The sequence below is a fragment of the Doryrhamphus excisus genome, chromosome 3 (genome assembly GCF_030265055.1).
Source record: "Doryrhamphus excisus isolate RoL2022-K1 chromosome 3, RoL_Dexc_1.0, whole genome shotgun sequence".
NCBI lineage: Eukaryota > Metazoa > Chordata > Actinopteri > Syngnathiformes > Syngnathidae > Doryrhamphus > Doryrhamphus excisus.
The window spans coordinates 4,150,811-4,174,306 of NC_080468.1; the positions used below are offsets into that span (position 1 = coordinate 4,150,811).

General features: G+C 40.7%; 1 protein-coding gene across 12 annotated transcripts in view; it reads right to left on the reverse strand.

Annotated features, from left to right (window-relative positions):
• The window catches only part of LOC131124836 (adhesion G protein-coupled receptor L2-like), a 111,109-nt gene extending 88,289 nt beyond the window's left edge, over positions 1-22,820 (reverse strand). For all 12 annotated transcript variants that reach the window (XM_058065680.1, XM_058065686.1, XM_058065681.1 and 9 more), the window contains exon 1: positions 22,408-22,820. The gene's annotated coding sequence lies outside the window, so the exon portion shown is untranslated. The remainder of the gene's footprint in view (positions 1-22,407) is intronic.
• Between the last annotated feature and the right edge of the window lie 676 nt (positions 22,821-23,496).

A 23,496-nucleotide genomic window follows, 5' to 3' on the forward strand; every position in this document is an offset into this window, starting at 1 on the left:
ACCTTGCAATTGTTACTCACCCCCTCATGCAATATGGGTGGCCGCCTATCATTAAGTGGTGAAGATGGCTTCAGCAGACAAAACAGTTGAGAATCACTGATTCATACAATACATGAATCATACTAACCTGAAATAAAACTCAAGAGCTAACGGGTGGAATATATATTGCGGTTGTCTACGACTCATTGCAATTTTTGCACCATGAAATTATATCATCAACAATGGGATAATTAAAACTCAAGCGGTGTCACGTGGGATACACAGCAGTCGTCTATCTTTTTATTATTTCTATTATAATGAAGCTAAAATCGCGGCGCAGTCGGATCTTGATGGTCTCTCCACGCCTCGCTAATGCGATAAATATTTCTGGCACCGTGAAATCCTGCTAAAGTTTCACACAAGCACAATTTAGGTCATTGCTGAAGTCATCCTATATATGTGATGAGTGCCTGCTCAGAAGGGAGGACAGCTGATGGACAGCCAGCTGGATCACCATCCAGCTTGACGCACTTATTTATCATTGTCATCACACCTCCACTGCCAATGAATCTTCCAGTTAGACCAGGCTGGTTATGTTTTTTTTTAATTTGCTGCTCAATAATTAAATCTCCAGTCCAGGGTGCACCCTGCCTTTCGCCTGAAGTCAGCTGGGATAGGCTTAAGCATACCCCCTGCGACCCTAATGAGGATAAGCGGTATAGAAAATGGATGGATAATCAAATCTTCCAGCAAGTCACCAGTTCTCCCAGATTGCACGTCACAATATGTATATCATGTCACAATATGAGACCCTGGGGCTATGTGGTAACACCAATGGTGGTTGACAGCAGGAGATCGGAAGCTGTTAAGGGGACACCCCCAACACCCCACAGGCCCTTCTGGCCTGCTGAGCCTCGGAGTCCCTCCAGACACCGGGGGGGGGGGGGGGCGAGAGCCCGCCAATGCAAGCTTGCCCTCATCGCTCCAGGGTTCTTTCTCCCGATTAGCCCGGCATGCGACATCACCCTGCTGAGTAACATGTCTTCTTTCTCCCTTAAGCTGGGCGGAGCTCATCTTCCTAAAAATACTGTTTTTGTTTGGTGGGATTTTCACCACTGAAGTCGACAAGACTTGGGGAAAAGGGATTAGGTGATTAGCATCAAGATGCTTTACACAAGTACTGACAGATGCATCATAATTTCTCAGGGTGGGGCTGAGAGGTTCTCAAGCAGAAAATTAGTTGAAGAGGTAAGTGAAGCATCGCGAAACCCTCCAAGATTGTGCAGAGGCATTATCTACACCCCAGCGGGGGCAGGACTCAGGAATAACTGGACTAAAATCGTTAGATTCACGTTGTAAACTGTTGACAAGTCAGGTCTGTTGAAAGTTGAATGTTGGAAGTGATAAGAACATGTAAAGAATGCTAATTAAAGCGTTGAAGTATGGGTCCTGATCGAGGACGTTTACACAGTTTTATCAGTAAATTTTCACCAAGATCAACAGCAATGCAAACTTTTGTGAAAAGAAATTATTATTAATATCCTAATTAATTAAAAAAAAGTTATAGTGTTGAAGAACCTAAGCATTATTGCCTTTCCACCTCCCAATTGGGCTCAAATGAATGTCCATGCTAACCGCTGAATTATAAAAATTGCGGTATGTTTTTGGCTTGAGCACAAGTCTTATTTATGTCTTAATTGGTTTATTTTATCTGATTACATCTACTATATTGGCTAATATCAGTGTAAAGGTATCTATAATTAATAATGTCAACATGTCTACAACATTAAAAACTTGTTATTTAGAAGGTTGTAAACAACTTTTCCATGCTCTATGAAAATATTCAATTTACAAGTGGACGTTGGGCCACTGCAATGATTCATCAGCTTCCTGTGTCCACCTGAGGAAGCCTCTCTCTGGGCTCTTGGCCCGTCTGGCTCCCTCTCCCCCAGCACCTATCTCCAATTAAATGCTTTTCTGGGATGAAATGGACAATGGGAAGCCATCAAAATAGTAGTTTATTTAAAACTTGCATTGGTACTTGAATTGTATATTTCTTAGTTACCCTTTGAGGGTTAGGTTACTGTATGGTGATTTTAGTGTTATTTGTAAGATGACACCAAGCTCATTGTGAGTTTTCTCATAGCTCATGATTGGCTCATGATTAGCATGTGTGCGAATTATAGTCTGGTACGGCCTATATACACAAATCTGTTTTTCTCTCAAAATTTAGTGGGTGAAGTATATACATGGTATATAGTTACACACGGAGGAGGTCATACATTGAGGAAACCACGCCGCCATGAGCAAGCACTTCAGCAACAGATGCTTAGAAAAACTGAAACCAGTGCATGTCATCAATATGGTTTTAAAGCTCCATAATCATACTGCTTCTAATTCCTAATTCTTCTGGAAAGACAAAGTTATTAAAAAATGATTTATGGCCTCCCGCACAAACCTATCCATACAACCAAAGAAATAAATAAAACTCCTTTTCCTTTGTTCGCCTGAATAAAAACATATATTTATATAGTCTCCTTGGATTTGTATTTCGATTACCAGTATATTTGCCTGAAAATGACCAGCGACAACATGAAAAATGATACACAAACATTCCCGACATCTGTTTTCCTTTTGTCTCCCACACACTGGAGCATACACACACAGTTGAAACCCAAGGAGAGAGCTCCATCATCGGTGAAGATAATGGAGAAAGTTGCAGCCCGTGGTGAATTTTTCACATCCACCTGATAGGAATAATAAGCAAGCGTTTAAAAAGAGGACAGCAGGTAATTAAAGGATAATTAAAACAAATGGATGGAAGGAGACGGGCCCACATGTCTTAACATGAAATGAATGCGAGGGCTCCTTTGACAAAGCCAGCCTCACTCGAGCTGGAGAGGCGTCCGCTGAAAGAGAGAGAGAGAGAGGGAAGGAGGCTTGTTGGTGGGATTCTATAACAAAATAGATGAGCGGGGGAATGCAGAAGAATGGAGGGGTGGTGGTAAGCGGGGGTGCAGAAAGAAAGGGGCGGAAGGGTCGCCGAGGAGGATTGACAGCCTGTGAATACGGTCTGACCTCCCCGGCTTTTCCTCCAACTTTCCTCCAAAGGCTTAGAGGAGACAAAAATAAAGCCCGGGAATGTTAATTTATTTTCAATTGTCAGCGCCAAGAAAGGGGGAGATGATGAGCGCATACATACATATCAAGTGGGAAAGGAACAAAACCAAAACACAAGTCCAAGTGTAATACTCACAGTGACATAGAGACGTGGTTATGCTGCCATTCGTCCTCAAATACTAATTTTAGGGAACATTCTACCCCGCCCGTGTGCCCTTTTTACATCACAAAATAGTTGACACATAAGGTTTACATAAGATACCACTACCAAAGCATTTTCTCTTCCATATTTGTCATTTCATCATAATGATCCGTGTGTTTGGTCTGTGTCACATCCACATTTTAGCTTTTAACTGAACCAAACATAAGTGAAAAGTGTGAATGCACCCTAAAGGAACTTTTCTAAAAAAAAAAAAAAAAAAAAAAAAAAGAAAACAACCCCAAGATACTTTCTCTGAGTAATGGGTGCATCGTGATGCACCTGAGACACTCCTTTGTTATGTCAGCCCTGTCAGGACGACGCTTTTAAAGCCCGCGGGGGATGTGGTGTCATTTCCTCGTCTCTAGCAGCTACGTTTCCACTGCCAGAAACATCAAGCATCTGTGTGCATTTCCTCATCATAGCTAAGATAAGCTATATGAGGAGGAGGCAACCGGAGCAGGTTGTAAAAGTCGGTTTAGGGTTTCAAAACCTCCTCATATTTAGACAAAAATCAAGAAGATGTGAAGGTCTTGCAAAGAATGAGGTCAGCTTGTTTCCAACAGACATCATTCTCTCATCCTAAGCAAACGCAACTAAATTAAATGCAACAAAAATCCTGTCCTTACACAGATAATAATGCTCGGTTTTGAACTTCATATAAAAGGATGCATGCCTCTAATATTTGGTATTGGTATAATATGTATATTAATGATGGAAGTGACACAAAAAAGTAGTAAAAGTTTGTTTGTTATACTTAGAAGTTACGTTTCATGGAAGAGGACTGGGATCAAATAATCTCTGCTTCTTCCTACTACTTTTCAGACATGCTATAATAATAATAATAATAATTTATTTAGAAGCAATTGAAAAATTATGAACATTAAATGTTTTAGCAAAATGTTTAAAAAATTAGTAAAATCAAATATTTTTTTACAGTCTTTTCACACTTTCTTGTTTCATAGTTGGGCTGCTGAGTGTGAATGGTTGTTTGCTATATTTGCCCTGTGATTGGCTGATTGGTGTACCCAACTTCTTACCCAAAGTCGGCTGGGATCGGCTCCAGCATGTCCCACAGATGGGATGGATGCATGTTTCATAGTTTGCACAAACATATTGTCAATCAAACCTAGCATTTATATGTATTGTATATGTATTATATGGGTATTTAAATGTACCATACCATATGCCATACTTGGTACACTCGGGATGTAATAAGATACATTTCAACAGGTGTTTTGAGGAAGTTCCTATATTATTCAAACTCAAATTGAAAACACTTGCAGCTATCACACTTTGTTTTATTTGAGATAAATGGTTCCAGACAAAAAAAAGGAAGAAGTGGAACAGAACACCTTGGCGAAAAAGTGTGTTTAAATATTCTTCTTCTGCGGAATGGAGAGGCCACGAAGCCTGCTGAGTTCCATTCTTTTATTGAAAACCCAGCACACACAACAGTTGGTGTGTTTGGGGCTCTTGGCCAAGTGATGGAGACAGGAGATAAGACAGGGAGCTACTGAGCCAGATTGACATGGTGAAACACGAGTTGGGGTGACCACGAAACAAAAAGTCCAGTGAACAAAGACGACCCAAACACAAGCATGTAAGCAAAATGTAATCAAATGCCTCGAGGTGCCAGTCTGTGATTTTCCCCCCCAGGATTGTATTAACAATTAATTGTGTATTTTGCAATCTTCAGCTGGGAATACGCTTCAGCTTATCCATGACACTATTGAGGCAGCATATTTTAACCAGAATACAACCAGCAGTGATGCAAAAACAATGCCACTGTTTCAGAGGTTAGGATTTTATTTTACGTGTTTGACGGCGTGACACTATTTTAAACTCAATCATAACAACAACTATTTAGTGTACTATAGTACTAGTGACATAATCATCGTCATTTTAGGTCATTAAAATGACAATGATTAGGTTGAGCAGCACGACAATGTTAACAATAAACGACGTAAACCAAACAAATGTCTCTTGATACAACATTTAGAATTTTTTTACTAGGCCCAGTTTTGTGTCGTATTTTCGACTGATGCTACTTGCATCCTGCAAAGTCAGCGTTAACATCTTTACCATGTTATAAAATGTTATATAGTCCAGAATTGTGATTTCAACTATGCTGGTGCATTTTTCATTCATTCATTCATTCATTTTCTACTGCTTTTTCCTCACAAGGGTCACGGGGGTGCTGGAGCCTATCCCAGCTGTCTTTGGGCGAGAGGCGGGGTACACCCTGGACTGGTGGCCAGCCAATCACAGGGCACATATAGACAAACAACCATTCACACTCACATTCATACCTATGGACAATTTGGAGTCACCAATTAACCTAGCATGTTTTTGGAATGTGGGAGGAAACCGGAGTACCCGGAGAAAACCCACGCATGCACGGCGAGAACATGCAAACTCCACACAGAGATGGCCGAGGAATTGAACCCTGGTCTCCTAGCTGTGAGGTCTGTGCGCTAACCACTCGTCCGCCGTGCCGCCATGCATTTTTCAATTTGTTTTATTTTTTATCCTTCTGCTTTCTTTTTTTTAGAGCAGTGAAAGATGTTTATAGTGGCTGAGAAACAGCGCATCAATAATCCATTAAATATAGCCATAGTTCAACATATAAATATTTCATCACACCACTATTTATGATTCAAAATTTCTGCTAGTTTATGCAAGAATTTGAAAGAAACCACATTCATTTATCCATTTTCTATAATGCTTATCCTCACAAGGGCCGCGGGAGTGCTGGAGCCTATCCCAGCTGTCTTTTGGCCAAGAGGCGGGATAAACCCTGGACTGGTGGCCAGCCAATCACAGGGCACATATAGACAAACAACCATTCACACTCACATTCATACCTATGGACAATTTGGAGTCACCAATTAAACTAGCATGTTTTTGGAATGTGGGAGGAAACCGGAGTAGAAAACCCACGCATGCATGTAAAGCGGGGTCTCCTAGCTGTGTGGCCCCGCGGAACCACATTGATAAAACAGAAAAATGGCAACACAGTACGTATGATGTTGGGGTTATTTTGCTGACATTCATGAAGATTGCAACATACTACATCATCATTCTGGCTACAGAGAAAGGTCAGTAAAGGTCTGCCGGGCCTGCTTGGTTAATTATTCATGTTTTGCATCTGCATGTTTTGATTTGATTGTTGTTTTACTTTTTGTTTTTTAAGCACTCTTGAGTTCTGTCAATGATTGTGACATTGTTTTTTTGAGGCAAACCTGCCATGATGATGACTTGTAAGGTCTGCTAAAATTCCACGGAATTAAATGTCAGTTTGGTTTACAAACATTCTCAGGCTGGTCACACTCAACTCAGTAGTCGCTTTCGTTTTGGCGCTGACATGAATAAGCTGACCTTGCAGCAGTTAGCCAAGCAGTGGGGGTCACTGGAGACGAAACGCTGAGCGATTCCAACACTGAAACAAAAAAAAACAGAGCTTCTTCTTTTCAATCATAAAATCGTTTCACACCTCCTCCGCACATACTTCTAACACTCTCTCCGGTGCGCTCATTAAGCACACATACTCAAACTTGCCGCCCCCACGCGCGCAAAACTACTCACTATGGGTTTGGTCTGATATTAAATCACATTTTTACAAGGAAGTCACAAGATGAGCAACACACCCAGCAGAAAAACTGTCGTCAGCGTGTTCCTTCTCGCTTAGGTCACCAACTGGCGAAGATGGAGTGGAGAAATGATTGACGTGTTTGAAGTTTTGACACGGCTCTACTATTTTGACCATTGCAGCTTTGTTCGACTTAAAGGTACTGGGCGATCAGATCAGGAAATCTACTGAGCAATTGCATGGAAGTTAAGCCATCCCATGTGATACTACTCAACCAATCATAGCTGTGCATTTCAGGCGCTGACCTTTGAGACGACGAACTACAGAGAAAGATAAAAAAGTGAGACATACGAAGAAAGAGGGAAGACAGAAAAACAAGTGAGACACGGGCAAAGAAAGAAAACGAGTGAGATATAGTAACAGAGGGCGCAGAGAGACGAGTAAGTTACAAGGAAATAAAAGATACAGACAGAGAGCGAGTAAAATAAATATACACGGCGTTCTATAAGAAACAGAAAAGTGGATGGCAAAAATAGAGCTTTCAATCTAGCATGAAAAGACTCATTTATCTTCATTCTTCCCTCTGGAAGCACAAAACCAATTTGTCTCATATACTCAGACGCCGTGGCACTCATAAAAAGTGGCAATGTGAAATTCCACTATGAGACAAGGTTTTTGACCCAGTCTGGACTGAATCTCAGAGCCTCAAAATGAGCAATCCACGCTTCCTTAATGAAGAATTTGTCCTAAGACCATTCCAGCATTTAAAGCCATGACAAGCTACAGGACCAATGCATTAGAAATGTATTGCATACTGTTTTCGCTGATGATTAAGACAGAGCACAGTAGCTGAAAACTGCACAAACATGGATAGTACAGCCAAGGAGGAGAGTGCATCTGGAACATTTGACTTAAATCATCACGGCGAAGGAAATGACACATTATTTGCAAGCTATCCATCTCAAGGTCGTCATTTCAGGAGGGACCCGTGGTGCTTTGTCAGAGACGGTTACCTCACACGACAGATTCAGATGGGACTCACAACATTTCTGATGATAACATTTGTCCTCTTCTAAAGATGACTTCATCCCAAGGAGGGTTTATGAGAAATGAGCACAAAGAGAAAGAAGAGCTGCTGGGAAAAAAACAAGTACATTCCAATAGAAATCTGCCATAAGGGCGTTTACCATAAATAGGTGTGTATTCAAAATCTGATTTTTGGGTATGGAATAGTCAGTATGGTTCAGAGGCGTTCCCGTGTTAGCTTATATGTATGCTATAAACAAATGCAGTGTAGTGCAATTGAGTCATGACTAGCAATAATGCCAAGGAGAAGCAAGAGCTTGAAAACTCCTGTTTTAGAACACTTCTGGCCTTACCTTCCCATTAAATTAGGGAACAAGGCTACAAGCTATATGGTCATCCATCCCTCGATTTTCTATGCCGCTTATCCTCACTAGGATCGCAGGTATGCTGGAGCCTATTCCAGCAGTCTTCATGCGAGAGGCGGGGTACACCCTGGACTGATCGCCAGTATAGACAAACAGCCATTCAATTTGAGTCACCAATTAACCTAGCGTGTTTTTGGAATGTGGGAAAAAAAACGGAGTACCCGGAAAAAACTCACGCATGCACGAGGAGAACATGCAAACTCCACACAGCTGAGGGTGGAATCAAACTCGGGTCTGCTAGCTGTGTTGCCTGTGCGATAACCACTCATCCGCCGTACAGCCGCCATAATATGTTCATTGATAATTTGATTCCCATAATAGTCCAACTATTTTCCCGACCTAGAAATTTTCCAGAAATTACAACTTTGTTTTGTTTTGTTTGTTTCTGATGATATTACCACTCTAAATGAATTACAGATTTTTTTCCTTTCAACTCTGCTACTCGTCATAATATTATGATGTTATTCTCGTAAAACTTTTTTTTCTTGTTAGGATAGGATGGTGGTTCTCAAATATTTTCTGTCATGTCCCCCGGCTGTTGTTATTTTCCGTAAAATATTTAGCATGTTCCCATAATATTTTGACTTTATTCTGCAATGTATTTTTTTAAAAATTACAACTTTATTTGTTGTTTTCTCAGTTTTTCATAATATTACTACTTTCCTTTAATAAAAAAAAAAACTAATAAAAATGTCTATTGTATTCTTATTTCAATAAACTATGGCTGACGGCTTGGGAAGCTTTTAAATATTAAAAAATGATAACTTTGGCAGTTGTCGATTGGCTGGCGACCAGTCCAGGGTGTACCCCGACTCTCGTCCAAAGACAGCTGGGATAGGCTCCAGCATACCCCCGACCCTAGTGAGTATAAGTGGCATAGAAAACGGATGGATGGATGGATGGATGGACTTCAGCAGTCACACACAATTCCAGCCTAGTTTCATCACATTCCTGGACTGCATTCATTGTGCACTTTCAAGTTTAGTTTCACCCAAGGGCACATTTTTCTGCTAAAGCCAATCAGCTTCACAGAACTTATTGAGCGTCGATGGTGTGGTGCACATTAAGCATCCTCAGTGCTTACACTACACCTTATTCCAGTTCATTAGCAGGGCTGGGGTGTTCCAGCAAAATCAACACACAATTAAGTTTGAAGTCTAAACACAAATCAATATTGGATTTTTTTTAGGGGGGTCGGGGCTTTGGACTGTGCACATGTAATTTAATAAGCATCATATATTTTAAGAGTATATGTAAGTATTTTTTTAATATTTATTTAAACTCTTTGTTTCCAACTCAGTTAAAAACATAAGCAGTGTTAATAAATTTAAATTCAAAAATAAATATTTTTTTTAAAAACAACATTTAGTTTCATGACTACTATTATTAGAGCATTATCCCTGACTCAGCAGGATTGCCCAGGATGTTTAATGATGGAAACACTCAGAATTAGATTTCATTCACAAGTCCATGATATTGCGGGGCGCACAGCTACAGTTTGCATGTAAAATTGCCTCAAATCTCCATGGTCATTAGACAACAATACTCAGCAATCGCCGGCCCTAATGAATCCCGTAGGATGCTGCCAATAATATTATGGACCCACCGCCGTGTTTTTACGTCTTGTATTTTTATGGACATACAATTTGTGTGTGTGTTTTTTAGGCACCGCCACAATATATTGACAGATGGCTAATAATTAGCTAATAACAAGCTTACTTCAAATCAAATTATATTATAATTATTAAGATTTTTTTTATTGTGGGTGTAGGGGCAAAAACAATAAATGAAAAACTGTAAATATTCAATATATCATAACAATAACATTCAATTTGGGTTTTTTGGCAAGGGTTTTACACCGTTAACCACACCAACTCTTAATTAGAAGATGAGTTCACAGCTGAGGATCAATCATTTTTTATTAATTTATAATAAATTCAGCCATCATCCAAATGTGCCTTGAAATTATATTTGTCTGTGTTTATACTGGTCTGTTGGAATTTAATAGAGTTTAATTCATGTGCTCATTCTGAATGTGCGTTCTGGTTTTTTTTTTTTAATGCATTAGTATTTAATCAAGAGGAGCAGCTAATGCAATTTTGGCCGTAATGTTCCGCCTCTACAATTTGACTGTATTGAAGAAATGATACATGGAATTAATATGCAGCCAAACACATGCTGCTGGCCTGGATGTTGATGTGCTATTCATTCTCGCAACAACTCGTTTCTCTGGAACTACTAATCTGCTGCATTACCAAAGGGAAATACAACAAGTCTGACTCGTTCATCTCATTTCAACACACTAAAATGACCCCCTTGTTCCCTTTGTGTTGTACTATTTTAGCCCTGATTTCCCAACTTTATTCGGCGACCTCTGTCCTACAATTGTTCCAACTTTAAATCAATTTAAATTGAAATAAAGAGCTGACAACAACTATTGATTTGTGGGTAATTCAGTCACATGAATCACCATGGGAGTTATAATTACTGGTTATTAAATGTCATTGGGTTGATTAATTTGACAATATACACATCTAAATGTTAAAAGCAGGTGAAAAAAAGGCTAGTGGGAATGTTGTCCCAGGTGGTGAAGATAGATTCACGGATGGCATCCCCTGTCCGGAACTGATGTCCATTTTATTGCGAACAACCATTAAAGTCAAATAGGCTGTTAAGCAGCTGATAAAACGTCAAAAATAAAACACACAACATTTTAAAGCCAAACTCTTTGCAAAAATGTGGATTCAATATCATTTTCTTTAAGGTATTCACACCGTCATGATGTCTTGATGGCAACGGCAAAAAAGCTTTCTCTCTTTGAAGAATGTAAACTAGGTCTCTCGCAGCCTGCCATTGCTGCTGAGGTTGAACAAAGTAAGAGAGTCATAATCAATTTTTCAAAAGATCCTGTGGGTGGAACAAAAAAATTCAAGACGTAGACTCCCAAAAAAAAAATTCCTGAGCCAGAGGATCCGATTAGGTGTTCATCAAGACATGGAATGATTCCAGTTCCAATAACTATCAAACTGCATCTGTGAGAAAAGGGTTTTAAGAACAGAAAACACCTCCAAAGGCCTTTTCCAGAGAACCAAACATGGGACATTTAAGGTTGGAGGAAAGTTTTAATCCCCAATGAGAAAAAAAATAAATAAACTTCACAGTTTTGAACATTTGGTGATGGATGGCAAAAAAAAAATCAAGCATGCCCAAACCAATTTATAATATATATGTATAACTCCCATTTCTTTGTTTTGCATTTTGAAGCTCTACTTAGAACCAGTGCAAAATGTAAATTTGTGATTTTTTTTTTAATTTTTTCCCGAAGTATGTAGACAATACAAAACCTGCTCACTGATTTTAATCTAACAAGAATCAAAACAATATTTCAATATCATATAAATCACTCTGTCACCTTATTTAGAGATCCCCATTTCATCACAGAATTGAGACATATTAACCATTACTATAAATAATTATTGCCGTATCACGTTGGTAACAAAGAGCTAGGTGCGGCAATGCGCCTCAAAGCTGGTTGCCACTTGACTCAAGCTGCATACTTCTTCTAAGTCATTGCGGCAGATAAAATTATTGATGTACATAAATACCCTTACATGCATACATTAATACATACATTACAATATGTACATACATTAAACAGATTTGCTCTGCCAGGGAAGAGTGTAAGCTACCCTTTCGCTGTTATACAGATTGTTATTTGACTTTATTTGATGTTGAAAAATGAGGAGCAGCTAGACCGGAGCAGGAGGGGATAGAAAAGAATACATTTGAATATGTTATATTTTGTAAATTACTCCACAAATTGATCTATAACCATGTTAAATGACTGGTTCTACCCTAAAATTATTTTTGCAATGCTATTTTTTCCAAGGTTCACATACTGACAAAATAAAAGTAACGGTGAAAAGTGTCTTTTACCAGGTATGGACAGGTGTGTCACTAACGAAAAACAGGTAATCTAATCCATTACTATTCCAAACATTACAATGCCGTTACCATTCCCAACTGTGAAATGCCGCATGTTATTATTACTGATACCTATATGAACGATCTGGACGTTGCTTCAGTTGCCATTCTCCACAGGAAGCTAAACAGCTAGTCAACAAGAGCGATGGTTGCGCACTCTCAGAGAAACCCTGCCACCTAGTGTTCTGGTAGAGAATTGCCCGTCACAAGCTCAGCCCTTATCCTGAATATCATGAAACGGTACACACCACTACAAAGCTACTTCCAAATTCTTTTCCATACAGTATTTGAAGGGAAAAAGCTAAATTTACAGTTCATATTTTTTCCAATGCACCCCTGGTAAAAATCCCTGGTAAATAATTATATTAAGAAGAAGTAATTTGTTACTAATGCAATTACTCTTTTGGGAAAGTAACTAGCAACTATTACTTTTTTAAAGTCGTTTGCCCGATACTGTTAATGAGCTGCGTTAAACAGTAGTTTAAAGTGTGAAGTCCCTGAATGTGCAAACATTTCAGTCTAGCCCCAATAAACGACACATTGGGCATCTTGTTTTAATTTAGGCACCTAACTGGAAACATTTGTTGCTCCAAATAAAAGAGTGAGAAGACTGTGTGAAATCAACAAATAGCCACCACGCTTCTCGTCGTCCATGCTTTAGAAAAACAGAGCAGGCTTGTTGTGCAGATGTAAAGCTTTTCTGTGCTGCCAAGTAAAGAATGCATGTTTTTTTTTTTTTACTTTATTTTCAGCCGCTTGCCTGCTTTTTCTTTACTTTTTCTTTCTCAACCGCTCTCCACCACTACATCATTCCTTTGGGTGTTTGTGTGGTGTCCCTTAGTTACCGGATAAGAGACGCAGCAGCAGCTTTGGAGAGTTAAAAGCCCCGGCCTGTCCCACTCATACAAGGCCATCAATAATTCACCCTCATCGGGAAGCATTATCTAACAGCCTTATGAAAGTTTAAAAAGCTTGTGGGTGACAACACAGAGCTGTGAACACTCTGCAAGCGGACGACAACCTCCGGCAACAGACATGTGAAAGTGGAACCAGATGACGGCGGTCCGCCGATTGCGTCGCAGAGACAGAAAACTTGCAACAACAAAACGGCACAAAAGGTGGACTCGTTAGCTCGTCTGTATTAACACACAGATTCACTCTCAGTGGCGGTTAAATCCCTCTATGCCCGGATCAATTACAGCCGGCTCTGATGTAATTAAAACGCCCTAACAAAGGTCTTTGCAGCACAGGACACAAACCTTCCCATTCAACAGATGCTCCCATCGGCTCCCATTTGTGGAAGTGACTCAAGGACAATAGTGTGGCGTCGGGTACATTTTAAATGACAACAGAAACCACGACAGGGAAACATCTAAAATACAATTCGGAATTTGACTTCAATCATTTTGGGAACATATATTGTTGAATGTTTTAGAAGTACTGATACACAAATTTAAGTCTAACATTCATTCATTTTCTACCGCTTTTCCTCACGAGGGTCGCCTATCCCAACTGTCTTTGGTCTGTCTGGTCGCCAGCCAATCACAGGGCACATATATACAAACAACCATTCACACTCACATTCATACCTATGGACAATTTGGAGTCACCAATTAACCTAGCATGTTTTTGGAATGTGGGAGGAAACCGGAGTACCCGGAGAAAACCCACGCATGCACGGGGAGAACATGCAAACTCCACACAGAGATGGCCCAGGGTGGAATTGAACCCTGGTCTCCTAGCTGTGAGGTCTGCGCGCTAACCACTCGACCACCGTGCCGCCCCTTGAAGTCTAACAAAGTTTGATTTAAAAAAAAAACAGTAACACAGACACAATGTACTTTCCTTGGTTAGGCCCGACATTGAAAACTGTACATGTTCTCTTCTGAGTGCTTGCAACTTGTCGGACTGGAAAGGGCATGTGATCGATCACACAGTACATTGTGGGCCATGGTGGCCATATTTGAGAGAAAGAGCTAATGTTTACACTGAAGTACCTGTGTCAAGCACAGTTTTACATTTATTTTCATTTCTAGTAATAATACTAACTAGAAGGAGTTTTACCTCAGTTAATCATTAATACCGGTATTCGTTCCATCTTGTAATAATCATGGGCAACCATGGTTCAAAAGGCCACCTCGGCCCTCACAAAAAGTACTACACAAATGCAGCACCCGCCACTGATTTAATGTAATCCATACAGTGATCAATAGTGTTATATAAAATGGATAATACATCATTATATAATGATAAAACACCGCATGGTGGACGAGTGGTTGGCATTTTGGCCACACAGTCAGGAGATCGGGAAGAACTGGGTTCATGTTTTCCCCGTGTGGGCACGAGTTTTCTCAGGGTACCCACATTCTAATTGGTGACTCTAAATTGTCCATAGTGTGAATGGTTGTTTGTCTATATGTGCCCTGTGATTGGCTGGCGACCAGTCCAGGGTGTACCCCGCCTTGTGCCCAAAGTCAGCTAGGATAGGCTCCAACATAGGCTCCAGCAACTCTAATGAGAATTAGTACAGCAAATGTATGGATAGATAAAAATAAATCATAATTCACTAGATAAGTATCCTGTAAGACCATGCTTATGTTTAGCCCTGACTGCAAGGACACCTCATTTATCCTCTTAAAAACATCCCATACTTAAAGATGTTCAGCTAATAAATGACAGCATGATTATAAGTCTCCTAATTAAATCGCCGTCGGGGAGCGATTAACGTTCATAACTTTTTCAGTCACAACTCTTCAAATATCAATATGGTGCTCATCAGTCAGTCTTTAAGTGGATAAATTTGTATTCCATATATTCATGCATGTTTTTTTCCCCCGCTCGTTGACTTAATACTATACAGGATAAATCCTAGATTTAAAACCTTCACTGATGGCAGCTGCCAAATCGAAACGTGAAAGCCACCGAAAAGGGAAGACTTTGGCAACACGACGGAAAGAGCAAGACGGCCGAGTGTGCTGAGCAAGCCGTTCCATTTCGGGCATTACGTTCTCCTCCCGACACTTCCTATCCTATGTGACAGCACCTGTCAATCACAGCCCAGAGAACATTGAAGCACTCTTACCTTGAAAACCGGGCTGGCAACAACAAAGGTGCCAAAAAAGCACATTTCACACAAAGACTTGACTAGATGGGTATGAATGATTGCTTGATTGATTTTTGATTGATAATTTTAGCATGTTATGTTTATGCCAATTACCGTAAGGTAATGTTGTAGGTGAAATAATGAATTAAGACAACTTGGCAGCAACTCGCAGTGGTTGCAAATTATTCAGTGTTGGCGAGGTATCTGCTTAAAAAGGGTTGCAGTCAGTCACACAAACTGGTGGTGAGTTCATAGAATTTGGTTCCCCAGGATGGCAAAAATAGTATATTAGAAACAAGTGTGTCTTGGCTTGTGGATTGAGTAGGAGTAGGCTACAATCACATGTGCAAATAGCTCATACATCTCAGTAATAATCAGGAGGCTGTAGTTGTGTTCATTTGCATTACAATGTCAGGGAGTTTAGCTCTGAGCCTCTCCATTTCTATTCTATGTCGCACTTTGATGGAATCAAGATGTTTACGGTTGAAGAGGATGGAATGAATTAAAGCCCTGTCCACATGGGAACGTCCCTGGGATTTTTTTTTTTTTTTTGGGGGGGGGGGGGGGGGGTGAGTAAATAGTTGCATTAAGACGCGACTGGATCACTGGGTGAAAATATAAAATATGTTGGTGATGGGAACAGGGTGGTAACGGCAAAAAATACTCTTTCAGGGCACCTGAAAGAGGCTGAAACCATAAAATACTTAGCAGTTTTTGACCTGAAAAAGCTTCTGTGTAGATTGCCCCTAATTTATTGCCAGTCGTACCGCGCTGTATGGCAGTTTTTTATCAATTTAAGCTTGCTAGCAGCTGTCTGAAGTCCCTGCAATATAAGAGTTGAGCAATGTGTCGTAAACAAAGATGAATAGGAGTGTAAAGGTGAATATAGGTGTGTTATATTATGTCTATATGACTCTACTAATGTTAAAACCTGTCTTTACAAAGACAGAAACAGGTTTTCTATTCTCTAACTACAAAAATAACCCTATATTGTGGAAATCCATTTATTATGGTCGGGTCTGGAACACATTAATGGTAATGGTAATGGTTTTATGGTTTTAACATGCATCAGATTACAATTGAATGCATCACATAATCAGTTCACAGTTCCACATGTCCAAAAGGAGTAGGAAGAAGCACAGCTTATTAAATCCTACCCCTCCAACTGGTACTTTTACATTTGTTCACTTCCTGCTTTCCTAATATAGTAAAGTTGTTTTTTTGTTTTTGTTTTTTTTTTGTCACGTACCGAAATACGGGGTGATATGAACATACAATGACATAATGGGTACCATAGTAAGTGCCAATATAGTGATATTATATATATATATATATATATATATATATATATAGCACATCATGACTGGTTCAAGACTCTTCATCCTTGTATTTGGCAAACATCAACTGCTTGTATTGTTTCTTGAATTGGCTCATCGTTGTGCATTGTTTGAGGTCCTTACTCAATCCATTCCATAGTTTGATTCCACATACTGAAATGCTATGGCTTTTTAACGTAGTCCTAGCATATAAGTGTTTCAAATTTAGTTCTTCCCTGAGATCATATTTCTCCTCTCTTGTAGAGAAGTATTGGATGACATTTTTAGGTAACTGGTTATTTTTAGCCTTATGCATTATTTTAGCTGTTTGAAGATTAACTATATCAGCAAGTTGAAGTATTTGTGATTTTAGAACATTAACCACCACAAATGAGGGATGACTGTAGTACTAAAAAATAAAAATAACAAAACTACAAATAACAATACAAAAGTAATGAATAAAATATTTTTATGGAAAAGAACACTTTAAAAAATTCTGCCAACGTGAAAACATTATGAGCACTATTTCCACAGTATATCCTGAAAACGCATGAAAAAAAATCCCAGCAGTGCCATATTGTGGGAGGTGACATTCAAGCATGGCAGCATTACTGTGCTAAATATGGATGCCAAGGAAGGTTTTCAAACTGAAGCCAGTTAAATTATTTTTGCCATTAATTCGACTGAGTAACTTGCTGGTTAGCCAGCACATAAAAGCCTCTGAAGGAAGAATCCCAGCTGTCAATCAAGTGCTCTGCTGCAGAAATGAAACATGGGTGTGAGCCTACAATATACCTGCTTCCATGACTTTTTCTGCACCAAATGAGAAATAATACCGTCACACTACATCAGCCGAGTGATTTACATTTTTATATGATATTGAGAATGCCGCGGGAGAGTGGGGGGGTATGGGGGGCAGGGAGACATTCCTCTGCAGTGAAGCATGAATGGAAACCGCAATTTCTTGGATAATTATATGAAATTATTTAAAGATTTGAGGGAAGAGACAAAGCAGGGGAAAGACAGATGACCTGTCAGAAGCGCCTCATGCCGACCTTTAATGCATTCACTTCCTGTGACCTGTGGCGGCACCACATGAAGCACGTTGGCTGGCTATCTCCCCCACCCCCACGTGAGACATAAGCAGCGTCCTCGTATGCAAATAGCAGGGAAGACTTGGCCAAGCAGCATTGACAGACTGACTGAGGGCGGCTTGGACATATCACGGGTCAGTGCTAATCTTCTGATGGATGGAGCCTACAGACCTAGGACACATCCATCACATGCTCCCGACGGCTCCCCAACCGGGAGAGTTCTGCAAACAGCAAAGGGTTAATTCACGGCCCAAACCGACCTCTGATGATCCATCACTGGCAAAAACAACCTCCTTTTTAAAAGTGTATCGCCCTTTGACAACACCGAGGGGGAGGCTGGGTGCATCGCTCCGATTTAAGACCTTAAGCTCAGAGGCTCTGTTGATCATTAAATATCCATTTAAAAAGCAGTGGGGGAAAATTAACCGTCATTTCAAGCGCAGGAGGTGGTAGCGCAGGAGAGGATTTTCTGCCCCCTTGCGTGGTAGGCTGTCGTTGAAATTTGCGCCACCACGCACTCATCCATCAAGATAACTACCCTACCACACAATGATCCGTGCCAGGTCATCTGTCTCCCTATATTTGGGTATGAGTGCAGTCATGTAACAACCGTGTTAGGGCCTCATAAAAATGCACTTTTTTCCCCTTTATGAAAAGACAGTTTGACACTGGAACAGATTAATTCAAATACCATTATAAGAGGTATTGTTTTTGATTATGGGATTAAGCAAAAGCGACAGCAATAACGAAAATGACTCAAAAAAAAAAATGAATGTGGTCACTGCTCCCACCAGCTATTAAGGTATGATTTGCATAGTTAACAATCAAAACATCTAAAAGAATCCAATATTGTGTGACACTGCATCATTTTAATAACTAAAATGATGCTCGCTCCTCCTTAGTCATACATAACTTGTATTATTTTAATAACCGAAATGACTCAAATGATCAAATAATGAATATGAAAGATCCTCCTTCCAGTTATTCATGCAAAACTTGCATTATTTTCAAAAACAAAGTGACAATCCAATAATTAATGCCAAGGCTTTTTCTGCCACTTGTGTACTAATAGAAAAATTGCATTATTTCCACAAACAAACTGACTCAAATGTTGAAATAATAAAATAAAGTTGCATTGTTTTAATTAAAAAATGACCAAAATAATCCAATAATTAATGTGGTTACTCCTCCAAATCGCCTATTAATACATAACTTTCAGAATTTTAACATCCAAAAAAGGACAAATAATGATATAATTAAAATAAATATTTTTTCCTGTCATGTGAGTGTGAATGGTTGTTTGTCTATATGTGCCCTGTGATTGGCTGGGGACCAGTCCAGGGTGTACCCCGCCTTTCGCCCGAAGACAGCTGGGATAGGCTCCAGCACCCCCGCTACCCTAGTGAGGATAAGCGGCATTGAAAAGCCGTAGAAAATGAATGAATGACTTTCTCCTGCCATTTATTCATAACAGCTCACATAACTCTAATAATCTAAATGACATAACCTCCACCTGGAACAGTATAAACAAACACATCATGGTTTTAAACAGTTTTATCAGAAACTGTAATAGACCGTAGAGATTGCACTGTAACTAATCCTGGATCGAAACAGAAATGTCCTGTCTCGTCTACAGTGAGTCATCTCAGCCTTTTTGTCCATTTGTCGTCCAATGTTTCACTGCGAGCACGTCGAGAGGAATTAGACAAGACAGCTGTCAAACCCCAAACACCATGCGAGTGAAAATGGCAGGTGAGGTTCTTCCTTTTTTTCCCCCCACCCTTTCATTCAAACCGAACACCTCACACTTTGAACAACAGAGGGCAAAACTGAGCTCTGCGTCTGCAGCACACATGCATGCATTTATCTTTATTAAAACTACCTTTTTGATGTATAATTAAAAGATTTCCAGTGCACAATAAGAGACCAAAGATAAAACTATCTACCCTGCGGAAGTCAAATCATGCACAAAGGCTCGTGTTCTGATCCTATGTGTGTGCATGTTTCCTTTAAATCCAAGCAAGAAGAAGAAAAACAAACAAATGGAGTCTTGTCACAATCTTTTTGCTGACAGTGGCTGCACATAATGTGAAATAGATATTATTTATGCTGCAAACAACCAGAGCATCGCATCAAGCTAAATTCCTTTAGATGCTTGTGGTCCAACTACCAGTCAAAGCGGGTAAACACGTTTTCATCAACTTATGTATGCTCTTGAAGATCAAATCTGTTGATGAAGTGCTAAGAGGGTGTGGGGGGGGGGGTGACCAGAATTCATCACTAAAGGGCTCTAAAGGGCCTTTGGTGATTTAGATTATGGCCGCTGAATCAGGACAACAAACAAATGCAGGGCCGGTTGTTCAAAAAAAAAAATGTCCACCAGCAGCAGGACAAGACTGCTGGAGGAGATGAGGAGGGAGAAGGAGAGAGAAGTGGAGTGGGTGGAGGGGAAGGGGGGGCTGGTAGCTCATGTTCTCCCCATTGAAATGCAGACACTTTGATATGGAAATGGCGAGTTACAAAAAGCCGCTAGAATTCGCACTCGCCTGTATTGAAACCATTTGCACAAGGCGAGATGAGATGGCACTTCCTTCCCAGGACAACACAGACAAATGGACCCGAGCAGCATGCCGGGCCGGGGCGAGAGATGGAGTGGAGGTACAGAGTGCATGTGTGTGTTTATATGTGTGTGTGTGGTGAGAATGTAACAGAACATTTGTCCTCCTCTCGCTCCCTTGCTTTCAATTCCTACTGTCCCAGAATACATTGCAACCTGAAAAGCAGCATTTTTCAACAGCAGTAAAAGAGGGAATGATGTTCCTTTTCTTTGCTGGGGATTTGAGGATTTTTAGTTGAAGCCAAAACACAAAACTTCCAAAAATCCACCCGGATTTGTCATCTTCCCAACATGCACATGATGTAATGATGCATGAGCTGGCTTAGCAAAGCACAAGAAAACGCCACGGCTCATCCTTTTACAACAACCACTGCATGACAGCTGTTACATGGATCATTACATGGATCACAAGTATTGGGTCACGCCTCTTAAATCAATTCATTGATGAGTCAAGGCTCTGAATCTTAAATATTCAACTTTTTAATCAATGTAACTGCACAGTTTACTCAACCGTGAAGAAGTGGCGCTGCACAGATGCCATTTTGACAATATGGCATGCATAAATATGTGAAGAAGAATTAAGGCCATCCACGCTTAGCCATCTCTGTGTGGGGTTTGCATGTTCTCACCGTGCATGCGTGGGTTTACTACGGTTTCCTCCCACATTCCAAAAACATGCCAGGTTAATTGGCGACTCCAAATTGTCCATAGGTATGAATGTGAGTATGTTTGTCTATATGTGCCCTGTGATTGGCTGGCGACCAGTCCAGGGTGCCCGCCTCTCGCCCAAAGACGGCTGGGATAGGCTCCAGCACCCCCTGCAACCCTCATGAGGAAAAGCAGTAGAAAATGAATGAATGAATGAATTAAAGCCAAGGTTTGTGTATAAGTATCGCACAACGGCCAGACGATATTGTGAGGATGAATGCCTGACACTCGCTTCTCACATGCACTTGACAAATATTTTCAAATAACAAAATAAACAAAACAGCTACATTGCAGGATGCCGTGTCGCTGTGTGAAAATTACAATATCCTGCACAGCTTGCTTCTGCAAGTACTGCTACCACTCTGATATACAGCATATTTGCGGGATTTGTGCGTGAAATTGGCAACAGTGAGGCTCTTTCACTAATAAAAGGCCTAAATCAACAAACGGTTGTCAAATATGAACTACGCTAACAAATGTATGCCTCGTGTTGTACATAAAGGCATGCTTGGATGGCATTGGTGTGGAGAACGCCCAACAAACATCGCTAGAACAAAATATGAGTGACCTCTGGCCCTTATAGATGATCTCACACACTCCATACAGCTTGAACTTGTCAGTGTGCCTTATATAACACCGCCGTGGCCCCAATTCACGGTTCGTACCTAAATGTTATTTAACCTTGATGTGTCAGTGATGCCATGATCCCGTATGGGATGGGCTTCTAGTCCAAGTCTGTGCTAAAAAAGCCTCACTTGAAGAGCATGCTTCCCCAGCCTGTAAAAACTGTGCATCTGTCTGCATGTGTGTGCATGACTGCGTGTGTTTGTGTGTATGTGTGCGTCCCATCATCTCGCCTGGCTGGCCTGGGCTCTGTGAATTATACATGCTCTGTGAAATGATCTTATTTTACAGCCGCAAAATGGAGAGGTAAATGGAGACGCTAACTGACATCCAACTACTTAGCTGATGCTCTGCTTGTGCGTGTGCGCGTGTGCGCGTGTGCGTGTGGAGGGATGCATGCATCATCAATGCACATATATGCGCTTGAGCAGACATAAATATGTGGAAGTTCTTTGATTAAAATTAATATAGAACACAAGTATCCCTCCAGTCATGGCTAATCAGCTTAATTGACATGATTTAAGATATGCATACCCTAAAGAGCTATTTAACATGTTTCATTTTTTTAACTCAAATTTATTGAAAATAACTTATCTAAAAAAAAGAGGGGGTGTACTTACTGTGCTGGACGGATGGAGTGTGAATGTCAAGTCTGCTTCAGACGAGGCCCCCATAAACTGAGCTGCGGGTCGCACAAAGACGGACTCGGCTCGGCTGCATGTTCGGTTCTTCCTCACAGTGGATAGTCGGCAGCTATCAGACCCCCCCTTCACGCCAGTACATCCGGATCGGAGTGAATAGCTCCATAGAGACGCCGTAGAGAAATGGGGTTCGCTTTTAAAGTGAAAGCCGATGGCTCCCCAAAAAAAAGAGGTGGAATTAAAAGTCCCAAGAAGGTCTTCACGAAGTGTGTCGGGAAGGGTTGTGCAGCCCGTCGGTGACGTGCACAAACCGGGTGTAGTGTTGGGATCCTCCGGTGTACTCTCCGGGTTCAGTTGCCCGGGCACCGTATCCGTACGACCTGCAAGGCAGTCTGAGGACGACTGAGCAGCGCAACAAGGAGAACAGGACAGCCGCTCTGCAGCAGCTGGAAAGACACGGACGCGATGGAAACCCGGAGTGGATCTTCAGTCGGAAGTGGAATGGATTCAGCAAAGACAAATAAAAAACAAAGACAAAAAAAATTGCAACCATTATTATCTTCCCTTTTTTTTTTTTTACAAAAAATATATAGGACTTGTTTTTATGTTCTTTTTGTCCCTTAATGTAAAAATAGTCTGTAAAATATTTAGATTCTAAGATTGACTCAAGTGGTTAGCGCGCAGACCTCACAGCTAGGAGACCAGGGTTCAATTCCACCCTCGGCCATCTCTGTGTGGACTTTGCATGTTCTCCCCGTGCATGCGTGGGTTTTCTCCGGGTACTCCGGTTTCCTCCCACATTCCAAAAACATGCTAGGTTAATTGGCGACTCCAAATTGTCCATAGGTATGAATGTGAGTGTGAATGGTTGTTTGTCTATATGTGCCCTGTGATTGGCTGGCGACCAGTCCGGGGTGTACCCCGCCTCTCGCCCGAAGACAGCTGGGATAGGCTCCAGCACCCCCGTGACCCTCGTGAGGAAAAAGGGGTAGAAAATGAATGAATGAATGATTGACTCAAGTTTCATTCATTCATTCATTCATTCATGCATTCATTTTCTAACACTTA